The sequence below is a fragment of the Mesoplodon bidens genome (genome assembly GCF_964165515.1).
Source record: "Mesoplodon bidens genome assembly, chromosome: Y".
NCBI lineage: Eukaryota > Metazoa > Chordata > Mammalia > Artiodactyla > Ziphiidae > Mesoplodon > Mesoplodon bidens.
The window spans coordinates 7,974,349-7,995,428 of NC_138180.1; positions in this window are offsets into that span (position 1 = coordinate 7,974,349).

The following is a 21,080-nucleotide window of genomic DNA, read 5'->3' on the forward strand; positions in this document are numbered from 1 at the left end:
AATTATATAAGATGATTTCTCTAAAAAATACACATTATTTCAAAGAATTATTGGCTGTGAAATAAGTTAAGGGTATTTCAAATGGCTTGTCTGCAAAGAAAGGTGAGATGTAGGGAATCACAGAAAGCCGAGGGGATAATATGTCAATATATACATTGCTATATGGTGAACTAAGCCTTAGGCCGGCAACAGTGTAGAGGAATGGACCCTTAGAAACGTACAGGTAAGCTGGAATCTTTAAAAGTTCTAATCTTTATAAGTAAAAAGATTTATTAAAATGAATAACCAAGTGTTTTACTTGACATCAGAAAATCAAAACAATAAACCCTGAGAACATAGAAAAAAGATAAATAAAGATATGAGCAGAACTTAATAAAACAGAAAACGTATAAAATTCAGGTGATTTAGTAAGTCCAAAGAATATTCTTTGAAAAGATTTAAAAGACACACTTTGATTAAGGAAAACAGAAACATAAGTAAAGAATATACAGAAAGAATCAGGACAATGTTATAGCAGAGAATATATGAAATGCCAGTAAACTTGAACATTTCTGTAAAGCGGACCATTTCCTAGCTCCTAAACTTTACCAAAACTAAAACAAGAGGAAATCATTTAAGGTCATCATGTCTGCCCTTGGCATCCTTGGAACGCCCTGGCCTCAGAATGCAGCATCTGTAGTCCATGGTAACCTGCGGAGAAGTGGCGTGGCTGAGGGAGCTTGGAAGACAGCCCTCACTGAGGGAGTGGGTGTGGCCATCTCTGCTGTGACTGAACAAAGGGCAGGGGAGCAGGTGGCCCAGGGCAGGGCCCTCAGAGCCCGGCAGAACCAGTGGGGTGTCACAAGCATTTAGGCCCAGGCCAAAGGGCGCCTTCTTTGTCTGCACAGCTGCCCAAACTCTCACCTTTCCACTCAGGCCGCCCTCTTATTTGAAGTGTGTTTGGAACCTGTCCGCGCAGTACTCCTCACTGCACAGCTCACCATAGGTCAGGGCATTGTAGCTTCCTGCCAGGTGACCGAAGTTCGCAGGCAAAAGGGTCCCTGGGACACATACGGAGAGGCTCTTGCCCGGGCCACAGGCCTCCCACTGGCCCTGCCCCAGATCGAAGGCTGAAAAGCAGCCATGTCTGAGTCCAATGCCTCTCGAAGGAGTATTGGACCAACACTTGTAGTAAACGGAGTCCTTGCGGGCAACTCATTGGAGGGACACAAATAAATCTTTGCCGACTTTTTGCTGAAGCTTACCAGCGTTCACACCTAAGCCTCTTACAAGGTCAGCTGTTTAGCTAAACATGAGCTCATGATCTAAATTTACACAATATTGAAGAAATCAGCTACAAAGGGAGACAATCTGCAAAAACAATCAATACCAGAATGAGATTCCCTAGGCCATCCATCTGATGTTGGAATAATCAGGTGCAAGGCAGAAAATATACATAAAACTGGAACTGAAACAAGGAACAAGGAGGTTTTCAAAGGCTGGTAGGATCTCTCAAACATTTTTAAAGTACATGTCGTTGATAAACCTAAATACTCAAAGGTTGTTTAATACCACAGATTAAGCATTGAGAAGAGTAAAATTATGCTGTTTTGAAAACTATGGCAGGTGAGATTTTCTGCCTAATTATATAAGAAGATTTCTCTAAAAGATAGACATTATTTCAAAGACTTATTGGCTGTGAAATAAGTTAAGTGTATTTCAAATGGCTTTTCTGCAAAGAAAGGTGAGATGTAGGGAATCACAGAAAGTCGAGGGGAAAATGTCAATATATACATTGCTATGTGGTGAACTAAGCCTTAGGCCAGCCACAATGTAGAGGACCTGACCCTTAGAAACTTAAAAGTGAGCTGGAATCTTTAAAAGTTCAAATCTTTATAAGTTAAAAGATTGATGAAAATGAATAACCAAGTGTTTTAATTGACATCAGAAGATCAAAACAATAAACCCTGAGAACATAGAAAAAAGATAAATAAAGATATGAGCAGAACTTAATACCACAGAAAACGTATCAAATTCAGGTGACGTAGTAATTCCAAAGAATATTCTTTGAAAAGATTTAAAAGACACACTTTGATTAAGGAAAACAGAAACATAATTAAAGAATATATAGAAAGAATCAGGACAATGTTATAGCAGAGAATATATTAAATGCCAGTAAATTTGAACATTTCTGTAAAGTTGACCATTTCCTAGCTCCTACAGTTTACCAAAACTGACACAAGAGGAAATCATTTAAGGTCATCATGTCTGCCCTTGGCATTCTCGTTACCCCCTGGCCTCAGAATGCAGCATCTGTAGTCCATGGTAACCTGCGGAGAGTGGGCGTGGCTGAGGGAGGCTGGAACACTGCCCTCACTGAGGGTGTGGGTGTGGCCATCTCTGCTGTGACTGAACAAAGGGCAGGGGAGCAGGGGGCCCAGGGCAGGGCCCTCAGAGCGCGGCAGGCCCAGTGGAGTGCCACAAACATTTAGGCCCAGGCCATAGGGCACCTTCCTTGTCTGCACAGCTGCCCAAACTCTCACTTTTCCTCTCAGGCCACCCACTTAGTTGAAGTGTGTGTGGAAGCTGTCCACGCAGTATACCTCGCTGCACAGCTAACCATAGGTCTGGGCATCGTAGCTTCCTGCCAGGTGACCGAAGTTCGCAGGAGAGATGATTCCCAGGTTCACACGCAGAGAGGCTCCTGCCCGGGCCACAGGCCGCCCACTGCCCGTGCCCAAGATCGGGGGCCGAAAGCAGCCCTGTCTAAGTCCCCTACCCCTAGAGGGAGTATTGGACCAACACTTCTAGAAAACGGGGTCCTTGTGGGCAACTCATTTGAGGGACACAAATAAATCTTTGCCGACTTTTTGCTGAAACTTAGGAGCGTTCACACATAAGCCTCTTACAAGGTCAGCTGTTTAGCTAAACATGAGCTCATGATCTAAATTTACACAATAATGAAGAAATCAGCTACAAAGGGAGACAATCAGCAAAAACAATCAATAACAGAATTAGATTCCCTAGGCCATCCTTGAGATGTTGGAATAATCAGGTGCTGGGAAAAAATATACATAAACCTGGAAATGAAACAAGGAACAAGGAGGTTTTCAAAGACTGGTAGGATCTCTAAAACATTTTTAAAGTACATGTCATTGATAAAGCTAAATACTCAAAGGTTTTTTAATACAACAAATTAAGCAGTGAGAAGAGTGAAATTATGCTGTTTAGAAAACTATGGAAGGTGAGATTTTCTGCCTAATTATATAAGATGATTTCTCTAAAAAATACACATTATTTCAAAGAATTATTGGCTGTGAAATAAGTTAAGGGTATTTCAAATGGCTTGTCTGCAAAGAAAGGTGAGATGTAGGGAATCACAGAAAGCCGAGGGGATAATATGTCAATATATACATTGCTAATGGTGATCTAAGCCTTAGGCCGGCAACAGTGTAGAGGAATGGACCCTTAGAAACGTACAAGTAAGCTGGAATCTTTAAAAGTTCAAATCTTTATATGTAAAAAGATTTATTAAAATGAATAACCAAGTGTTTTACTTGACATCAGAAAATCAAAACAATAAACACTGAGAACATAGAAAAAAGATAAATAAAGATATGAGCAGAACTTAATACAACAGAAAACGTATAAAATTCAGGTGATTTAATAAGTGCAAAGAATATTCTTTGAAAAGATTTTAAAGACACACTTTGATTAAGGAAAACAAAAACATAAGTAAAGAATATACAGAAAGAATCAGGACAATGTTATAGCAGAGAATATATGAAATGCCAGTAAATTTGAACATTTCTGTAAAGCGGACCATTTCCTAGCTCCTAAAGTTTACCAAAACTGACACAAGAGGAAATCATTTAAGGTCATCATGTCTGCCCTTGGCATTCTCGGAACGCCCTGGCCTCAGAATGCAGCATCTGTAGTCCATGGTAACCTGCGGAGAGGGGGCGTGGCTGAGGGAGGTTGGAAGACTGCCCTCACTGAGGGAGTGGGTGTGGCCATCTCTGCTGTGACTGAACAAAGGGCAGGGGAGCAGGTGGCCCAGGGCAGGGCCCTCAGAGCCCGGCAGACCCAGTGGGGTGTCACAAGCATTTAGGCCCAGGCCAAAGGGCGCCTTCTTTGTCTGCACAGCTGCCCAAACTCTCCCCTTTCCACTCGGGCCTCCCTCTTATTTGAAGTGTGTTTGGAACCTGTCCGCACAGTACTCCTCGCTGCACAGCTCACCATAGCTCAGGGCATCGTAGCTTCCTGCCAGGTGACCGAAGTTCGCAGGCAAATGGGTCCCTGGGACACATGCGGAGAGGCTCCTGCCCGGGCCACAGGCCGCCCACTGGCTCTGCCCCAGATCGAAAGCTGAAAAGCAGCCATGTCTGAGTCCACTGCCTCTCGAAGGAGTATTGGACCAACACTTGTAGAAAACGGGGTCCTTGCGGGCAACTCATTGGAGGGACACAAATAAATCTTTGCCGACTTTCTGCTGAAGCTTACCAGCGTTCAAACCTAAGCCTCTTACAAGGTCAGCTGTTTAGCTAAACATGAGCTCATGATCTAAATTTACACAATATTGAAGAAATCAGCTGCAAAGTGAGACAAACAGCAAAACAATCAATACCAGAATGAGATTCCCTAGGCCATCCATCTGATGTTGGAATAATCAGGTGCAAGGCAGAAAATATACATAAAACTGGAACTGAAACAAGGAACAAGGAGGTTTTCAAAGGCTGGTAGGATCTCTCAAACATTTTTAAAGTACATGTCGTTGATAAACCTAAATACTCAAAGGTTGTTTAATACCACAGATTAAGCATTGAGAAGAGTGAAATTATGTTGTTTTGAAAACTATGGCAGGTGGCATTTTCTGCCTAATTATATAAGAAGAATTCTCTAAAAAATAGACATTATTTCAAAGACTTATTGGCTGTGAAATAAGTTAAGTGTATTTCAAATGGCTTGTCTGCAAAGAAAGGAGAGATGTAGGGAATCACAGAAAGTGGAGGGGAAAATGTCAATATATACATTGCTATGTGGTGAACTAAGCCTTAGGCCAGCCACAATGTAGAGGACCTGACCCTTAGAAACTTAAAAGTGAGCTGGAATCTTTAAAAGTTCAAATCTTTATAAGTAAAAAGATTGATGAAAATGAATAACCAAGTGTTTTAATTGACATCAGAAGATCAAAACAATAAACCCTGAGAACATAGAAAAAAGATAAATAAAGATATGAGCAGAACTTAATACCACAGAAAACGTATCAAATTCAGGTGAGGTAGTAAGTCCAAAGAATATTCTTTGAAAAGATTTAAAAGACACACTTTGATTAAGGAAAACACAAACATAATTAAAGAATATATAGAAAAAATCAGGACAATGTTATAGCAGAGAATATATGAAATGCCAGTAAATTTGAACATTTCTATAAAGTTGACCATTTCCTAGCTCCTACAGTTTACCAAAACTGACACAAAAGGAAATCATTTAAGGTCATCATGTCTGCCCTTGGCATTCTCCTTATGCCCTGGCCTCAGAATGCAGCATCTGTAGTCCATGGTATCCTGCGGAGAGTGGGCGGGGCTGAGGGAGGCTGGAACACAGCCCTCACTGAGGGAGTGGGTGTGGCCATCTCTGCTGTGACGGAACAAAGGGCAGGGGAGCAGGGGGCCCAGGGCAGGGCCCTCAGAGCCCGGCAGGCCCAGTGGGGTGTCACAAGCATTTAGGCAAGGGCCATAGGGCACCTTCTCTGTCTGCACAGCTGCCCAAACTCTCACTTTTCCTCTCAGGCCACCCACTTAGTTGAAGTGTGTGTGGAACCTGTCCGCGCAGTATACCTCGCTGCACAGCTAACCATAGGTCTGGGCATCGTAGCTTCCTGCCAGGTGACCGAAGTTCGCAGGAGAGATTATTCCCAGGTTCAGACGCAGAGAGGCTCCTGCCCGGGCCACAGGCCGCCCACTGCCCCTGCACAAGATCGGGGGCCGAAAGCACCCTTGTCTAAGTCCCCTACTCCTAGAAGGAGTATTGGACCAACACTTCTAGAAAACGGGGTCCTTGTGGGCAACTCATTGGAGGGACACAAATAAATCTTTGCCGACTTTTTGCTGAAACTTACGAGCGTTCACACCTAAGCCTCTTACAAGGTCAGCTGTTTAGCTAAACATGAGCTCATGATCTAAATTTACACAATAATGAAGAAATCAGCTACAAAGTGAGACAATCAGCAAAAACAATCAATACCAGAATTAGATTCCCTAGGCCATCCTTGAGATGTTGGAATAATCAGGTGCTAGGCAGAAAATATACATAAACCTGGAAATGAAACAAGGAACAAGCATGTTTTCAAAGACTGGTAGGATCTCTAAAACATTTTTAAGGTACATGTCATTGATAAAGCTAAATACTCAAAGGTTTTTTAATACAACAAATTAAGCAGTGAGAAGAGTGAAATTATGCTGTTTAGAAAAATATGGAAGGTGAGATTTTCTGCCTAATTATATAAGATGATTTCTCTAAAAAATACACATTATTTCAAAGAATTATTGGCTGTGAAATAAGTTAAGGGTATTTCAAATGGCTTGTCTGCAAAGAAAGGTGAGATGTAGGGAATCACAGAAAGCCGAGGGGATAATATGTCAATATATACATTGCTATGTGGTGAACTAAGCCTTAGGCCGGCAACAGTGTAGAGGAATGGACCCTTAGAAACGTACAAGTAAGCTGGAATCTTTAAAAGTTCAAATCTTTATAAGTAAAAAGATTGATGAAAATGAATAACCAAGTGTTTTACTTGACATCAGAAAATCAAAACAATAAACCCTGAGAACATAGAAAAAAGATAAATAAAGATATGAGCAGAACTTAATACAACAGAAAACGTATAAAATTCAGGTGATTTAGTAAGTCCAAAGAATATTCTTTGAAAAGATTTAAAAGACACACTTTGATTAAGGAAAACAAAAACATAAGTAAAGAATATACAGAAAGAATCAGGACAATGTTATGGCAGAGAATATATGAAATGCCAGTAAATTTGAACATTTCTGTAAAGCGGACCATTTCCTAGCTCCTAAACTTTACCAAAACTGACACAAGAGGAAATCATTTAAGGTCATCATGTCTGCCCTTGGCATTCTCAGAACGCCCTGGCCTCAGAATGCAGCATCTGTAGTCCATGGTAACCTGCGGAGAGGGGGCGTGGCTGAGGGACGTTGGAAGACTGCCCTCACTGAGGGAGTGGGTGTGGCCAACTCTGCTGTGACTGAACAAAGGGCAGGGGAGCAGGGGGCCCAGGGGAGGGCCCTCAGATCCCGGCAGACCCAGTGGGATGTCACAAGCATTTAGGCCCAGGCCAAAGGGCGCCTTCGTTTTCTGCACAGCTGCCCAAACTCTCACCTTTCCACTCAGGCCGCCCTCTTATTTGAAGTCTGTTTGGAACCTGTCCGCGCAGTACACCTCCCTGCACAGCTAACCATAGGTCAGGGCATCGTAGCTTCCTGCCAGGTGACCGAAGTTCGCAGGCAAATGGGTCCCTGGGACACATGCGGAGAGGCTCCTGCCCGGGCCACAGGCCGCCCACTGGCTCTGCCCCAGATCGAAGGCTGAAAAGCAGCCATGTCTGAGTCCACTGCCTCTCGAAGGAGTATTGGACCAACACTTGTAGAAAACGGGGTCCATGCGGGCAACTCATTGGAGGGACACAAATAAATCTTTGCCGACTTTCTGCTGAAGCTTACCATCGTTCAAACCTAAGCCTCTTACAAGGTCAGCTGTTTAGCTAAACATGAGCTCATGATCTAAATTTACACAATATTGAAGAAATCAGCTGCAAAGTGAGACAAACAGCAAAACAATCAATACCAGATGAGATTCCCTAGGCCATCCATCTGATGTTGGAATAAGCAGGTGCAAGGCAGAAAATATACATAAAACTGGAACTGAAACAAGGAACTAGGAGGTTTTCAAAGGCTGGTAGGATCTCTCAAACTTTTTTAAAGTACATATCGTTGATAAACCTAAATACTCAAAGGTTGTTTAATACCACAGATTAAGCATTGAGAAGAGTGAAATTATGTTGTTTTGAAAACTATGGCAGGTGGGATTCTCTGCCTAATTATATAAGAAGATTTCTCTAAAAAATAGACATTATTTCAAAGACTTATTGGCTGTGAAATAAGTTAAGTGTATTTCAAATGGCTTGTCTGCCAAGAAATGTGAGATGTAGGGAATCACAGAAAGTCGAGGGGAAAATGTCAATATATACATTGCTATATGGGGAACTATGCCTTAGGCCAGCCACAATGTAGAGGACCTGAGCCTTAGAAACTTAAAAGTGAGCTGGAATCTTTAAAAGTTCAAATCTTTATAAGTAAAAAGATTGATGAAAATGAATAACCAAGTGTTTTAATTGACATCAGAAGATCAAAACAATAAACCCTGAGAACATAGAAAAAAGATAAATAAAGATATGAGCAGAAATTAATACCACAGAATACGTATAAAATTCAGGTGAGGTAGTAAGTCCAAAGAATATTCTTTGAAAAGATTTAAAAGACCAACTTTGATTAAGGAAAACACAAACATAATTAAATAATATATAGAAAGAATCAGGGCAAAGATATAGCAGAGAATATATGAAATGCCAGTAAATTTGAACATTTCTGTAAAGTTGACCATTTCCTAGCTCCTACAGTTTACCAAAACTGACACAAGAGGAAATCATTTAAGGTCATCATGTCTGCCCTTGGCATTCTCAGAACGCCCTGGCCTCAGAATGCAGCATCTGTAGACCATGGTAACCTGCGGAGAGTGGGCGGGGCTGAGGGAGGCTGGAACACTGCCCTCACTGAGGGAGTCGGTGTGGCCATCTCTGCTGTGACTGAACAAAGGGCAGGGGAGCAGGGGGACCAGGGCAGGACCCTCAGAGCACGGCAGGCCCAGTGGTATGTCACAAGCCTTTAGGCCCAGGCCATAGGGCACCTTCTTTCTCTGCACAGCTGCCCACACACTCACTTTTCCACTCAGGCCACCCACTTAGTTGAAGTGTGTGTGGAACCTGTCCGCGCAGTATACCTCGTTGCACAGCTAACCATAGGTCTGGGCATCGTAGCTTCCTGCCAGGGGACCGAAGTTCGCAGCAGAGATGATTCCCTGGTTCACACGCAGAGAGGCTCCTGCCCGGGCCACAGGCCGCCCACTGCCCCTGCCCAAGATCGGGGGCCGAAAGCAGCCCTGTCTAAGTCCCCTACCCCTAGAGGGAGTATTGGACCAACACTTCTAGAAAACGGGGTCCTTGTGGGCAACTCATTGGAGGGACACAAATAAATCTTTGCCGACTTTTTGCTGAAACTTACGAGCGTTCACACCTAAGCCTCTTACAAGGTCAGCTGTTTAGCTAAACATGAGCTCATGATCTAAATTTACACAATATTGAAGAAATCAGCTACAAAGGGAGACAATCAGCAAAAACAATCAATACCAGAATTAGATTCCTTAGGCCACCCATCAGATGTTGGAATAATCAGGTGCTAGGCAGAAAATATACATAAACCTGGAAATGAAACAAGGAACAAGGAGGTTTTCAAAGACTGGTAGGATCTCTAAAACATTTTTAAAGTACATGTCATTGATAAAGCTAAATACTGAAAGGTTCTTTAATACAACAAATTAAGCAGTGAGAAGATTGAAATTATGCTGTTTAGAAAAATATGGAAGGGGAGATTTTCTGCCTAATTATATAAGATGATTTCTCTAAAAAATACACATTATTTCAAAGAATTATTGGCTGTGAAATAAGTTAAGGGTATTTCAAAAGGCTTGTCTGCAAAGAAAGGTGAGATGTAGGGAATCACAGAAAGCCGAGGGGATAATATGTCAATATATACATTGCTAATGGTGATCTAAGCCTTAGGCCGGCAACAGTGTAGAGGAATGGACCCTTAGAAACGTACAAGTAAGCTGGAATCTTTAAAAGTTCAAATCTTTATAAGTAAAAATATTTATTAAAATGAATATCCAAGTGTTTTCTTGACATCAGAAAATCAAAACAATAAACCCTGAGAACATAGAAAAAAGATAAATAAAGATATGAGCAGAACTTAATACAACAGAAAACGTATAAAATTCAGGTGATTTAGTAAGTCCAAAGAATATTCGTTGAAAAGATTTAAAAGACACACTTTGATTAAGGAAAACAAAAACATAAGTAAAGAATATACAGAAAGAATCAGGACAATGTTATAGCAGAGAATATATGAAATGCCAGTAAATTTGAACATTTCTGTAAAGCGGACCATTTCCTAGCTCCTAAAGTTTACCAAAACTGACAAAAGAGGAAATCATTTAAGGTCATCATGTCTGCCCTTGGCATTCTCGGAACGCCCTGGTCTCAGAATGCAGCATCTGTAGTCCATGGTAACCTACGGAGAGGGGGCGTGGCTGAGGGAGCTTGGAAGACTGCCCTCACTGAGGGAGTGGGTGTGGCCATCTCTGCTGTGACTGAACAAAGGGCAGGGGAGCAGGGGGCCCAGGGCAGGGCCCTCAGAGCCCGGCAGACCCAGTGGGGTGTCACAAGCATTTAGGCCCAGGCCAAAGGGCGCCTTCTTTGTCTGCACAGCTGCCCAATCTCTCACCTTTCCACTCAGGCCGCCCTCTTATTTGAAGTGTGTTTGGAAGCTGTCCGCGCAGTACTCCTCTCTGCACAGCTCACCATAGGTCAGGGCATCGTAGCTTCCTGCCAGGTGACCGAAGTTCGCAGGCAATTGGGTCCCTGGGACACATGCGGAGAGGCTCTTGCCCGGGCCACAGGCCGCCCACAGGCCCTGCCCCAGATCGAAGGCTGAAAAGCAGCCATGTCTGAGTCCACTGCCTCTCGAAGGAGTATTGGACCAACACTTGTAGAAAACGGGGTCCTTGCGGGCAACTCATTGAAGGGACACAAATAAATCTTTGCCGACTTTCTGCTGAAGCTTACCAGCGTTCACATCTAAGCCTCTTACAAGGTCAGCTGTTTAGCTAAACATGAGCTCATGATCTAAATTTACACAATATTGAAGAAATCAGCTACAAAGGGAGACCATCAGCAAAAACAATCAATACCAGAATGAGATTCCCTAGGCCATCCATTTGATGTTGGAATAATCAGGTGCAAGGCAGAAAATATACATAAAACTGGAACTGAAACAAGGAACAAGGAGGTTTTCAAAGGCTGGTAGGATCTCTAAAACATTTTTAAAGTACATGTCGTTGATAAACCTAAATACTCAAAGGATGTTTAATACCACAGATTAAGCATTGAGAAGAGTGAAATTATGCTGTTTTGAAAACTATGGCAGGTGAGATTTTCTGCCTAATTATATAAGAAGATTTCTCTAAAAAATAGACATTATTTCAAAGACTTATTGGCTGTGAAATAAGTTAAGTGTATTTCAAATGGCTTGTCTGCAAAGAAAGGTGAGATGTAGGGAATCACAGAAAGTCGAGGGGAAAATGTCAATATATACATTGCTATGTGGTGAACTAAGCCTTAGGCCAGCCACAATGTAGAGGACCTGACCCTTAGAAACTTAAAAGTGAGCTGGAATCTTTAAAAGTTCAAATCTTTATAAGTAAAAAGATTGATGAAAATGAATAACCAAGTGTTTTAATTGACATCAGAAGATCAAAACAATAAACCCTGAGAACATAGAAAAAAGATAAATAAAGATATGAGCAGAACTTAATACCACAGAAAACGTATCAAATTCAGGTGAGGTAGTAAGTCCAAAGAATATTCTTTGAAAAGATTTAAAAGACACACTTTGATTAAGGAAAACACAAACATAATTAAAGAATATATAGAAAGAATCAGGACAATGTTATAGCAGAGAATATATGAAATGCCAGTAAATTTGAACATTTCTGTAAAGCGGACCATTTCCTAGCTCCTAAAGTTTACCAAAACTGACACAAGAGGAAATCATTTAAGGTCATCATGTCTGCCCTTGGCATTCTCGGAACGCCCTGGCCTCAGAATGCAGCATCTGTAGTCCATGGTAACCTGCGGAGAAGGGGCGTGGCTGAGGGAGTTTGGAAGACTGCCCTCACTGAGGGTGTGGGTGTGGCCATCTCTGCTGTGACTGAACAAAGGGCAGGGGAGCAGGGGGCACAGGGGAAGGCCCTCAGAGCCCGGCAGACCCAGTGGGGTGTCACAAGCATTTAGGCCCAGGCCAAAGGGCGCCTTCATTGTCTGCACAGCTGCCCAAACTCTCACCTTTCCACTCAGGCCGCCCTCTTATTTGAAGTGTGTTTGGAACCTGTCCGCGCAGTACAGCTCGCTGCACAGCTCACCATAGGTCAGGGCATCGTAGCTTCCTGCCAGGTGACCGAAGTTCGCAGGCAAATGGGTCCCTGGGACTCATGCGGAGAGGCTCCTGCCCGGGCCACAGGCCGCCCACTGCCCCTGCCCAAGATCGGGGGCCGAAAGCAGCCTTGTCTAAGTCCCCTACTCCTAGAAGGTGTATTGGACCAAAACTTCTAGAAAACGGGGTCCTTGTGGGCAACTCATTGGAGGGACACACATAAATCTTTGCCGACTTTTTGCTGAAACTTACGAGCGTTCACACCTAAGCCTCTTACAAGGTCCGCTGTTTAGCTAAACATGAGCTCATGATCTAAATTTACACAATAATGAAGAAATCAGCTACAAAGGGAGACAATCAGCAAAAACAATCAATACCAGAATTAGATTCCCTAGGCCATCCTTGAGATGTTGGAATAATCAGGTGTTAGGCAGAAAATATACATAAACCTGGAAATGAAACAAGGAACAAGCATGTTTTCAAAGACTGGTAGGATCTCTACAATATTTTTAAAGTACATGTCATTGATAAAGCTAAATACTCAAAGGTTGTTTAATACAACAAATTAAGCAGTGAGAAGAGTGAAATTATGCTGTTTAGAAAACTATGGAAGGTGAGATTTTCTGCCTAATTATATAAGATGATTTCTCTAAAAAATACACATTATTTCAAAGAATTATTGGCTGTGAAATGAGTTAAGGGTATTTCAAATGGCTTGTCTGCAAAGAAAGGTGAGATGTAGGGAATCACAGAAAGCCGAGGGTATAATATGTCAATATATAAATTGCTATATGGTGAACTAAGACTTAGGCCGGCAACAGTGTAGAGCAATGGACCCTTAGAAACGTACAAGTAAGCTGGAATCTTTAAAAGTTCAAATCTTTATAAGTAAAAAGGTTTATTAAAATGAATAACCAAGTGTTTTACTTGACATCAGAAAAACAAAACAATAAACCCTGAGAATCTAGAAAAAAGATAAATAAAGATATGAGAAGAACTTAATACAACAGAAAACGTATAAAATTCAGGTGATTTAGTAAGTCCAAAGAATATTCTTTGAAAAGATTTAAAAGACACACTTTGATTAAGGAAAACAAAAACATAAGTAAAGAATATACAGAAAGAATCAGGACAATGTTATAGCAGAGAATATATGAAATGCCAGTAAATTTGAACATTTCTGTAAAGCGGACCATTTCCTAGCTCCTAAAGTTTACCAAAACTGACACAAGAGGAAATCATTTAAGGCCATCATGTCTGCCCTTGGCATTCTCGGAACGCCCTGGCCTCAGAATGCAGCATCTGTAGTCCATGGTAACCTGCGGAGAGGGGCGTGGCTGAGGGAGGTTGGAAGACTGCCCTCACTGAGGGAGAGGGTGTGGCCATCTCTGCTGTGACTGAACAAAGGTCAGGGGATCAGTGGGCCCAGGGCAGGGCCCTCAGAGCCCGGCAGACCCAGTGGGGTGTCACAAGCATTTAGGCCCAGGCCAAAGGGCGCCTTCTTTGTCTGCACAGCTGCCCAAACTCTCACCTTTCCACTCAGGCCGCCCTCTTATTTGAAGTGTGTTTGGAACCTGTCCGCGCAGTACTCCTCGCTGCACAGCTCACCATAGGTCAGGGCATCGTAGCTTCCTGCCAGGTGACCGAAGTTCGCAGGCATATGGGTCCCTGGGACACATGCGGAGAGGCTCTTGCCCGGGCCACAGGACGCTCACTGGCCCTGCCCCAGATCGAAGGCTGAAAAGCAGCCATGTCTGAGTCCACTGCCTCTCGAAGGAGTATTGGACCAACACTTGTAGAAAACGGGGTCCTTGCGGGCAACTCATTGGAGGGACACAAATAAATCTTTGCCGACTTTCTGCTGAAGCTTACCAGCGTTCACACCTAAGCCTCTTACAAGGTCAGCTGTTTAGCTAAACATGAGCTCATGATCTAAATTTACACAATATTGAAGAAATCAGCTACAAAGGGAGACAATCAGCAGAAACAATCAATACCAGAATGAGATTCCCTAGGCCATCCATCTGATGTTGGAATAATCAGGTGCAAGGCAGAAAATATACATAAAACTGGAACTGAAACAAGGAACAAGGAGGTTTTCAAAGGTTGGTAGGATCTCTAAAACATTTTTAAAGTACATGTCGTTGATAAACCTAAATACTCAAAGGTTGTTTAATACCACAGATTAAGCATTGAGAAGAGTGAAATTATGCTGTTTTGAAAACTATGGCAGGTGAGATTATCTGCCTAATTATATAAGAAGATTTCTCTAAAAAATAGACATTATTTCAAAGACTTATTGGCTGTGAAATAAGTTAAGTGTATTTCAAATGGCTTGTCTGCAAAGAAAGGTGAGATGTAGGGAATCACAGAAAGTCGAGGGGAAAATGTCAATATATACATTGCTATGTGGTGAACTAAGCCTTAGGCCAGCCACAATGTAGAGGACCTGACCCATAGAAACTTAAAAATGAGCTGGAATCTTTAAAAGTTCAAATCTTTATAAGTAAAAAGATTGATGAAAATGAATAACCAAGTGTTTTAATTGACATCAGAAGATCAAAACAATAAACCCTGAGAACATAGAAAAAAGATAAATAAAGATATGAGCAGAACTTAATACCACAAAAAACGTATAAAATTCAGGTGAGGTAGTAAGTCCAAAGAATATTCTTTGAAAAGATTTAAAAGACACACTTTGATTAAGGAAAACACAAACATAATTAAATAATATATTGAAAGAATCATGGCAAAGTTATAGCAGAGAATATATGAAATGCCAGTAAATTTGAACATTTCTGTAAAGTTGACCATTTCCTAGCTCCTACAGTTTACCAAAACTGACACAAGAGGAAATCATTTAAGGTCATCATGTCTGCCCTTGGCATTCTCGGAACGCCCTGGCCTCAGAATTCAGAATCTGTAGTCCATGGTAACCTGCGGAGAGTGGGCGGGGCTGAGGGAAGCTGGAACACTGCCCTCACTGAGGGAGTGTGTGTGGCCATCTCTGCTGTGACTGAACAAAGGGCAGGGGAGCAGGGGGCCCAGGGCAGGGCCCTCAGAGCCCGGCAGGCCCAGTGGAGTGTCACAAGCCTTTAGGCCCAGGCCATAGGGCACCTTCTTTGTCTGCACAGCTGCCCAAACTTTCACTTTTCCACTCAGGCCACCCACTTAGTTGAAGTGTGGGTGGAACCTGTCCGCGCAGTATACCTCGCTGCACAGCTAACCATAGGTCTGGGCATCGTAGCTTCCTGCCAGGTGACCGAAGTTCGCAGGAGAGATGATTCCCAGGTTCACATGCAGAGAGGCTCCTGCCCGGGCCACAGACCGCCCACTGCCCCTGCCCAAGATCGGGGGCCGAAAGCAGCCCTGTCTAAGTCCCCTACCCCTAGAGGGAGTATTGGACCAACACTTCTAGAAAACGGGGTCCTTGTGGGCAACTCATTGGAGGGACACAAATAAATCTTTGCCGACTTTTTGCTGAAACTTACGAGCGTTCACACCTAAGCTTCTTACAAGGTCAGCTGTTTAGCTAAACATGAGCTCATGATCTAAATTTACACAATAATGAAGAAATCAGCTACAAAGGGAGACAATCAGCAAAAACAATCAATACCAGAATTAGATTCCCTAGGCCACCCATCAGATGATGGAATAATCAGGTGCTAGGTAGAAAATATACATAAACCTGGAAATGAAACAAGGAACAAGGAGGTTTTCAAAGACTGGTAGGATCTCTAAAACATTTTTAAAGAACATGTCATTGATAAAGCTAAATACTCAAATGTCCTTTAATACAACAAATTAAGCAGTGAGAAGAGTGAAATTATGCTGTTTAGAAAACTATGGAAGGTGAGATTTTCTGCCTAATTATATAAGATGATTTCTCTAAAAAATACACATTATTTCAAAGACTTATAGGCTGTGAAATAAGTTAAGGGTATTTCAAATGGCTTGTCTGCAAAGAAAGGTGAGATGTAGGGAATCACAGAAAGCCGAGGGGATAATATGTCAATATATACATTGCTAATGGTGATCTAATCCTTAGGCCGGCAACAGTGTAGAGGAATGGACCCTTAGAAACGTACAAGTAAGCTGGAATCTATAAAAGTTCAAATCTTTATAAGTAAAAATATTTATTAAAATGAATAACCAAGTGTTTTACTTGACATCAGAAAATCAAAACAATAAACCCTGAGAACATAGAAAAAAGATAAATAAAGATATGAGCAGAACTTAATACCACAGAAAACGTATCAAATTCAGGTGAGGTAGTAAGTCCAAAGAATATTCTTTGAAAAGATTTAAAAGACACACTTTGATTAAGGAAAACACAAACATAATTAAAGAATATATAGAAAGAATCAGGACAATGTTATAGCAGAGAATATATGAAATGCCAGTAAATTTGAACATTTCTGTAAAGTTGACCATTTCCTAGCTCCTACAGTTTACCAAAACTGACACAAGAGGAAATCATTTAAGGTCATCATGTCTGCCCTTGGCATTCTCGGAATGCCCTGGCCTCAGAATGCAGCATCTGTAGTCCATGGTAACCTGCGGAGAGTGGGCGGGGCTGAGGGAGGCTGGAACACTGCCCTCACTGAGGGAGTCGGTGTGGCCATCTCTGCTGTGACTGAACAAAGTGCAGGGGAGCTGGGGGCCCAGGGCAGGGCCCTCAGAGCCCGGCAGGCCCAGTGGAGTGTCACAAGCATTTAGGCCCAGGCCATAGGGCGCCATCTTTGTCTGCACAGCTACCCAAACTCTCACTTTTCCACTCAGGCCACCCACTTAGTTGAAGTGTGTGTGGAACCTGTCCGCGCAGTATACCTCGCTGCACAGCTAACCATAGGTCTGGGCATCGTAGCTTCCTGCCAGGTGACCGAAGTTCGCAGGAGAGATGATTCCCAGGTTCACACGCAGAGAGGCTCCTGCCCGGGCCACAGGCCGCCCACGGCCCCTGCCCAAGATCGGGGGCCGAAAGTAGCCCTGTCTAAGTCCCCTACTCCTAGAAGGAGTATTGAACCAACACTTCTAGAAAACGGGGTCATTGTGGGCAACTCATTGGAGGGACAAAAATAAATCTTTGCCGACTTTTTGCTGAAACTTACGAGCGTTCACACCTAAGCCTCTTACAAGGTCAGCTGTTTAGCTAAACATGAGCTCATGTTCTAAATTTACACAATATGGAAGAAATCAGCTACAAAGGGAGACAATAAGCAAAAACAATCAATACCAGAATTAGATTGCCTAGGCCATCCTTGAGATGTTGGAATAATCAGGTGCTAGGCAGAAAATATACATAAACCTGGAAATGAAACAAGGAACAAGCATGTTTTCAAAGACTGGTAGGATCTCTAAAACATTTTTAAAATACATGTCATTGATAAAGCTAAATACTCAAAGGTTGTTTAATACAATAAATTAAGCAGTGAGAAGAGTGAAATTATGCTGTTTAGAAAACTATGGAAGGTGAGATTTTCTGCCTAATTATATAAGATGTTTTCACTAAAAAATACACATTATTTCAAAGAATTATTGGCTGTGAAATAAGTTAAGGGTATTTCAAATGGCTTGTCTGCAAAGAAAGGTGAGATGTAGGGAATCACAGAAAGCCGAGGGGATAATATGTCAATATGTACATTGCTATATGGTGAACTAAGCCTTAGGCTGGCAACAGTGTAGAGGAATGGACCCTTAGAAACGTACAAGTAAGCTGGAATCTTTAAAAGTTCAAATCTCTATAAGTAAAAAGATTTATTAAAATGAATAACCAAGTGTTTTACTTGACATCAGAAAATCAAAACAATAAACCCTGAGAACATAGAAAAAAGATAAATAAAGATATGAGCAGAACTTAATACAACAGAAAACGTATAAAATTCAGGTGATTTAGTAAGTCCAAAGAATATTCTTTGAAAAGATTTAAAAGACACACTTTGATTAAGGAAAACAAAAACATAAGTAAAGAATATACAGAAAGAATCAGGACAATGTTATAGCAGAGAATATATGAAATGCCAGTAAATTTGAACATTTCTGTAAAGCGGACCATTTCCTAGCTCCTAAAGTTTACCAAAACTGACACAAGAGGAAATCATTTAAGGTCATCATGTCTGCCCTTGGCATTCTCGGAACGCCCTGGTCTCAGAATGCAGCATCTGTAGTCCATGGTAACCTGCGGAGAAGGGGCGTGGCTGAGGGAGGTTGGAAGACTGCCCTCACTGAGGGAGTGGGTGTGGCCATCTCTGCTGTGACAGAACAAAGGGCAGGGGAGCAGGGGGCCCAGGGCAGGGCCCTCAGAGCCCGGCAGACCCAGTGGGGTGTCACAAGCATTTAGGCCCAGGCCAAAGGGCGCCTTCTTTGTCTGCACAGCTGCCCAAACTCTCACCTTTCCACTCAGGCCGCCCTCTTATTTGAAGTGTGTTTGAAACCTGTCCGCGTAGTACACCTCGCTGCATAGCTAACCATAGGACATGGCATCGTATCTTCCTGCCATGTGACCGAAGTTCGCAGGCAAATGGGTCCCTGGGACACATGCGGAGAGGCTCCTGCCCGGGCCACAGGCCGCCCACTGGCCCTGCCCCAGATCGAAGGCTGAAAAGCAGCCATGTCTGAGTCCACTGCCTCTCGAAGGAGTATTGGACCAACACTTGTAGAAAACGGGGTCCTTGCGGGCAACTCATTGGAGGGACACAAATAAATCTTTGCCGACTTTCTGCTGAAGCTTACCAGCGTTCACACCTAAGCCTCTTACAAGGTCAGCTGTTTAGCTAAACATGAGCTCATGATCTAAATTTACACAATATTGAAGAAATCAGCTGCAAAGTGAGACAATCAGCAAAACAATCAATACCAGAATGAGATTCCCTAGGCCATCCATCTGATGTTGGAATAATCAGGTCCAAGGCAGAAAATATACATAAAACTGGAACTGAAACAAGGAACAAGGAGGTTTTCAAAGGCTGGTAGGATCTCTCAAACATTTTTAAAGTACATGTCGTTGATAAACCTAAATACTCAAAGGTTGTTTAATACCACAGATTAAGCATTGAGAAGAGTGAAATTATGTTGTTTTGAAAACTATGGCAGGTGGGATTTTCTGCCTAATTATATAAGAAGATTTCTCTAAAAAATAGACATTATTTCAAAGACTTATTGGCTGTGAAATAAGTTAAGTGTATTTCAAATGGCTTGTCTGCAAAGAAAGGAGAGATGTAGGGAATCACAGAAAGTGGAGGGGAAAATGTCAATATATACATTGCTATGTGGTGAACTAAGCCTTAGGCCAGCCACAATGTAGAGGACCTGACCCTTAGAAACTTAAAAGTGAGCTGGAATCTTTAAAAGTTCAAATATTTATAAGTAAAAAGATTGATGAAAATGAAAAACCAAGTGTTTTAATTGACATCAGAAGATCAAAACAATAAACCCTGAGAACATAGAAAAAAGATAAATAAAGATATGAGCAGAACTTAATACCACAGAAAACGTATCAAATTCAGGTGAGGTAGTAAGTCCAAAGAATATTCTTTGAAAAGATTTAAAAGACACACTTTGATTAAGGAAAACACAAACATAATTAAAGAATATATAGAAAAAATCAGGACAATGTTATAGCAGAGAATATATGAAATGCCAGTAAATTTGAACATTTCTATAAAGTTGACCATTTCCTAGCTCCTACAGTTTACCAAAACTGACACAAAAGGAAATCATTTAAGGTCATCATGTCTGCCCTTGGCATTCTCCTTATGCCCTGGCCTCAGAATGCAGCATCTGTAGTCCATGGTATCCTGCGGAGAGTGGGCGGGGCTGAGGGAGGCTGGAACACAGCCCTCACTGAGGGAGTGGGTGTGGCCATCTCTGCTGTGACGGAACAAAGGGCAGGGGAGCAGGGGGCCCAGGGCAGGGCCCTCAGAGCCCGGCAGGCCCAGTGGGGTGTCACAAGCATTTAGGCAAGGGCCATAGGGCACCTTCTCTGTCTGCACAGCTGCCCAAACTCTCACTTTTCCTCTCAGGCCACCAACTTAGTTGAAGTGTGTGTGGAACATGTCCGCGCAGTATACCTCGCTGCACAGCTAACCATAGGTCTGGGCATCGTAGCTTCCTGCCAGGTGACCGAAGTTCGCAGGAGAGATTATTCCCAGGTTCAGACGCAGAGAGGCTCCTGCCCGGGCCACAGGCCGCCCACTGCCCCTGCCCAAGATCGGGGGCCGAAAGCACCCTTGTCTAAGTCCCCTACTCCTAGAAGGAGTATTGGACCAACACTTCTAGAAAACGGGGTCCTTGTGGGCAACTCATTGGAGGGACACAAATAAATCTTTGCCGACTTTTTGCTGAAACTTACGAGCGTTCACACCTAAGCCTCTTACAAGGTCTGCTGTTTAGCTAAACATGAGCTCATGATCTAAATTTACACAATAATGAAGAAATCAGCTACAAAGGGAGACAATCAGCAAAAACAATCAATACCAGAATTAGATTCCCTAGGCCATCCTTGAGATGTTGGAATAATCAGGTGCTAGGCAGAAAATATACATAAACCTGGAAATGAAACAAGGAACAAGCATGTTTTCAAAGACTGGTAGGATCTCTAAAACATTTTTAAGGTACATGTCATTGATAAAGCTAAATACTCAAAGGTTTTTTAATACAACAAATTAAGCAGTGAGAAGAGTGAAATTATGCTGTTTAGAAAACTATGGAAGGTGAGATTTTCTGCCTAATTATATAAGATGATTTCTCTAAAAAATA